Consider the following 6000-nt stretch of genomic DNA (forward strand, 5'->3'; position numbering starts at 1 on the left):
TTCAAATTAAATCAGGTACAAAACTAAATAAACAAAAACTGGACTTACATATTTTACTCAAATTGAACTCAGGTCGGGTTTGGAATTCATGGTGTGGTAGTTCTGTATATCAAGATCTCTTCCAATTCCATATCAGAACAACTATCAAGAAAATATTTTAAAAATTAATGTGCCCCCTAAAATAGACATGCTTTTAAACAAAGAAACTGTAATAAAATGTAAATACAATCATTCATTAAACAATTGTATGATAAAACAAACTTGTATAAAAACAACTTTGTGCATAACATAAGGTCAAGAAAATTACCATCAGATACCAAAATAATTTATATAGTATTAAATCCTTTCAGCCTTTGTAAAGTAGACAATAAGCTCAAGGAAATACATTTTTCAAAATACCATTAGATACCAAACATACACTTACACATAATCCTAAAAATAAATTAGTGTGTAAAACATACTACCATTTGAAGTAGAGAAGAAATATCTCATTCATAGGGTTCACAAATAGCACTTGTTAAATGTCTTTGGGATAAAATATAGGCGTGACTTTTTTTTTCATTAGGTACATATTGCCATATTGCAACAATGTTTGACTGTAGAAGATGGGCTTAGTTAAATTCAATATCAAGTGATAAATCAAGATCAACAATAAAAATATGAATCAACTTTCTAACATTATTTAGATTACATTTCATGATTCATTATAGTAGAAAGTAAATAAATGCTAAGCAATTGTATGCAAAAATATTATATATTTAATATTATAGATTGCAAAAATCTCTTCATCTCTCTGATAAAAGATACATTTCTTACAAATATATGAATACATCATCAAAGTTTCCAAACAGTCATTAACAAATTAGGATTTCAAGATTTATTATTCTATAGACTATCAATAACCTGATAGAAGCTAAAATTCTTCATTTCTATTGTAGTCAAAACACACATTTGTAGAAATAAGAGTGAAGTGTAAGGGGAATGAAGCCTGGTCCGAGAATGTGACCCATAAAATATTGGAAGTTCTTTTGAAAGTACAAGCTCGAATCAGGCCACATTCCCCATAGAGAAACTCTCATTGAAAACTCAAACAACTTTTAGTGTGCAGAGATAACAAATAACTACCTACCTATAAGTGGGCATTAAGCAAAGACACTAGACACCTCTGAGATCACTGATATCTTTTGCCAGACAACAACAAAGTCCAAGGAAGCTTCAACATTTGCTTTGGCATCTTTGAATGTTGGTATTTTTCTTGAAATACAATCAAGTCGATGGAGTCCTTTGGCATCTTGACCTGCAATCAATTAAAACATTTGATTAATACTGCTCTATGGATTACTCACACATGTTGTCTCCCACTGCACCAATGTTGTCTCCCTATTTTCCCTATCTTCTGATAGCTATCCCTTGTTGTCTCCTGAAAATGGCCCAAAAGTATGCTTGCACCAAAAACACATCTTGTTACCAAAACTTGGAGGAGCAAAAGCCATAAACCACTCACTCTACACAAATACTATTTAGAAATTAAAGGAAACACACATGAATGATTAAGGTGACTTGGCAAGCTCATTTGAGGATATAAGGTAGTTGCTCCAAGTGGGGACATGAAGTTTTACAGGTGCTCAATAAATATTGCTGTGTGGTGCCAGTTGCCCCTAACTATCACAATCATATATCCTTTGGGGACGTGTTAGATCTAAGAGGGATGTGGGGGCAATTCGAGGTAAGGTCGCATGTGTTAGTAGAAATATACTACTCTTCTACCACCTATAAAAGGAAACAGCTAATACCATAAGCATGCAAGGGCATTGCCCTGGCCAATAAACTTGGAGTTGAGCTCCAGGTCTACCAGCCTCACCTTCTCTATAGTCTATAGGGCATTCTTAGACATTAATCACATACAGGGCTGTTGCTAACTTCTAAGTGGTGTTGTCTATCAATTATAAAGGTGTATGCATACAAACCATCATTTTAATCTCTGAGAAAGCTCAGAATAATACTTATTCTCCTTTATCTAATTTTGCATATAAGAAATCTGTCTTGTAAAAGGAAATACCAAAAATAGTCCAAGGTGACAATATGAACTTGGACATCAATTGGTCCAAAGGTGGAATTTGATTTAGATTTTTTTTTCTAGGTTGGCTTAGTAGTTTTGAGTCTTAGAATGATCACTTGGAATGGTTAGAGCCCATTTAGGTTGGAGGTTAGTTGGAATTCCAAAAATGCATAAAAATTACAAAATTGCATTAGCAATTTTTGCAACAAATTAGCAACTTTTTGCAAATAACCATAAAACTGTCATTGGTTGGTTAAAACTGTTGGAAAATGCCTTTATAGGCCCTGTACACCCGAATGAGAGGGCAAGAGAAGTTTTCAAATGTATTTTTCTTCCAAAATCTAATAGAGAACCTGTTGTTACAACATTTTCACCCTTTTTTCCGTACTGTACGGATTTTTAATGGTTGTAAGGTTGCTATTTTGCATTGTTCAGTTGGAGGTTGTATTTTAGAGAATTTTGGCGTTGGTTTGGAGAGAAGATCAATCTCCATTTGAAAGTTACACATTTTTCTTCCTCACTACCTGTGAAACCCTCAAAACAAGGGTTTGGCCAAAGAAATGGCCCTAGTTTGAACTCCCACTGTTGGAAATCCTTCCAAATTTGTATGGGGCAAGCTAGGGAAATGAACTTCCATATTTTGAAGGTTTGGAGGTAGGAGGTTGCAGCAAGGATTTATGGGAGCAAGCCCTGGGTCTAATATGCCCATGTATTAGACCTTATTTGATGCAATTTGATGAATCAGTGTGAAAGAGGGAAGTTGGGACTTGGTGTGAAGACAAAGAACCTTTATTTGGACTAGAAGCACACTCTAAAGTTGGGAGTTTGATCCATGAACCCATATCATGGCCATTTTCCTTGTAGACCATGCCTAAACTTACTAATTAGGCCTGAGTCCATGGTTGGGTTAATGCATGCTAGAGTGGAGTCAGGGTTCAAAACTTTGGAGTCTTTTAGCACTTTGAAAAGGGTATTTGAAAGTGGTCTTAGATTTCCAAGTCCTTTGTAACAAAATTAAGTGGTTGGTGAAAAATAGTGTTGAGAGACGTAATTGCCTACTAGGTCTGTGGTATCAATGTTCATTATTTGCTGGTTGCAGAGATTCTAATCTGTGGTATTCCTTGTTTGGATCATTATGAATGTGTCTTAAACCATCTCTAGCGTTTGGAAGTTGTGAAGTCTAAAAATCCCACTTTTGCTACTTTGTGAAACAAGCCTAAATGCTGCATTCTTATTTGGGTGCTGACAATAGTCAAGCTGCTCATAAATTTGATCACTGTTTGGTATAGATGTTTTCTAGGCCCCTGCTATTGTTAGAAGGTTTGAGGGGGTTGAAAACACTTTGTTTTAAGTTGAGTGTGGAGGGAGTCTTGCTTGGTGCAAGGGAGAAGAAGTTGGGGTTTAGCCTAATGTGGAGTAATGGGTTGTGAAACCTGTTGGACAGTGGTAAACAACAATATAGTCCCTTTTGATGTGAGCCAAACACTGAATAACCCTGTGGTGTTAAGGAAATTTGGAGTAGCAACTTGATTTTGCTTGATACCTCCAAGGTGCTTAGACTTGTTTGGTGCTTCCAAAGGTTGCCTCTGCATCATATTGTGTAGCCTGTACTCTTGAAAGCCTCTCGTCCACCATGTTTGTTTACTGAAGGCTTGTTGGTTGCAGTCCAGGGGGCTTCAAATCATTCCAATCTACAAAACCAAAAGAAAGGAAAAAAATATGGTTTTGGCAATACATAATATTTACAAAACCAACTCCAAATCATCACTCTATAACCTCAAACTAATCCAAGTTCATGTTTAAAATAACTATTCATTCCTACTAGCTTTTTCAAGAGCCTTAGATATTCACGAAGATAGCCCATAGGTTTTGGTTATGGACTTGTTGGCGACTGTTTCTTTACCTTTAGTTTGGGACCTGCTGAGAACCTCCATGATAGAGAGAGAACCATCAGACCTCAAGGACATAGTAGTATAGAATGGCCCCCCTCCACCTTGTCTATAGCTATGATGAGTTATAGTTGAAAGAGGATCCCTACCCCCTAAATGGGGTGAGAGGGAGAATGCAAGCTAGCTATTATTGTTAGTGGTATTCATGGATTTCACTAGGTCTTATCACATAGACCACAACGCTTCAGCACCGGTGTAAATAATATAGCCAATATGCTTATGATTTCATTGCAAAAACTTCATCTAACTTAGAGAATTTCATACGTTAATCAATGATTTCATTGCCAATATTGTGTCAATGCAAATATAAGACAATTCTATTTTAAGAATTTGTTTATATGTCAAGTTAAAATTATAAAAAACATGCATCCAATACATGATACAAACTTGCATGGCCAATACAAGGAAATAAAGAACATAATGATATTTTCCCAAGATAATCGACTTTATGTCCAAACACACATGAAGCAAAGTTATAATACCAGCTACTGTAGAGCTACAAAACAATTTAGGTTTTAGATTAGCAAGACATGAAACAAATAAATAGAAAAGAGTGCAAAGAACCTAGTAGGCCAATTATATAGATAACAAGCTCCTAAAGTCCCAACATGTCCAAATCAATATAAAAAAAGTGCAAAGAGTGAAGCAAATTGAATACAAGCAGATGGGTTCAGAAGTAGAATACAAGTTTAATCACTTGAAGAAGAATAGATACATATATACTTGAAGGTGCTTTCCCATTATTAGCTTCTCTGAGAATGCTCCCACATGCATGGCTAGCAAATCTCCCCAAAGTGTTGGAAGCATTTAGTTGAATAGAAGCATGTTGTGTATTAACTGATTCAAAGGTCTTTCTTTTCTTTTGATTTTCTCCATAAGTTGATATTCCTTGCAAGGATGGAATTGACTGCACAATATCTGAAAGGCAATGCTTTCGACTACTTATTTTTGGAGTTATGTCACATGTGTTACCATGAAAAGTTAAAGAATCTAATGTTTGACATATAAGATGTATACCTAATGCATTAGCTAGATGATATTTAGTTAAAAATAGAAGGCATACAACAAACACAATTGACATGCCCAACCCAACATACTACCATTTTCCATCTCAAAAGTATAGTGAATTAGAAATAGAAACTTGCATGCTAAGGGGATCATGTGAAAGCTAGTTGCAAAGCATTTGAATATAGTTGATGTTTGACCACTAGTTGAAGTCTTAACAAGAGAAGACCTTAACTGTTGAATGGAATTCCTATGCACTAATGATATTCTTGCTATATATGACGAACTAGTTTTCCAATGAGTAGAATATGATGGGAGCCCCTCCTTTGGAGAATCCAATACTTTTCTTAGATGATTATCCTCCATTGATGGATAACCTAAAGTGTCTCCCAGATGCAATGGAGACTTTGAAGAAGTGAGAACATGGTTAAAATAATACTTTGTAGCTGATGACAGTTTATTAAAAGATTGGATCCTTGCAGGGTTGAGTGTGGATGTATTGACTCCATAATTGTGTCCATCAGCTAGGGGGCTTGAGCCAGTTTGCCATACATTCTTATGATTTGGTTCAGATATCAACCTAGTGTTAAAAGGTGAGCTTCCAATAGAAGTTTTTCCAGTATTATTAATTAAGGACAACTGAGAGTTCCTATCCCATGTAGTTGATGGACCATACTTTCCTCCTTGTTGAATACCCTACACAACACTTAGATGATTTGATGGTGAAGATTCAATAAGAAAATTATGTTTTGGTAAATATCAAGATAATGGCATTCCCTTGTCAAACTCAAATACATCATCTATTAGAGATGAAAATCTTGATTGCAAGCACCCTTGGCCTTGAAGATCAGAATCTATAAATGCATCAAGATTAGACACAGATTCTAACATTAAATTTGAAATTTTTGTTATCTCTTTCTCTAGAGATGATTGCCCATTGTCTAAAAGGCTCAAGTTCACCTCATGATCCACCATTTGCATTCTTCT

Source organism: Cupressus sempervirens, chromosome 9 (assembly GCF_028749045.1).
Source record: "Cupressus sempervirens isolate cs-2001-9-10 chromosome 9, ASM2874904v1, whole genome shotgun sequence".
NCBI lineage: Eukaryota > Viridiplantae > Streptophyta > Pinopsida > Cupressales > Cupressaceae > Cupressus > Cupressus sempervirens.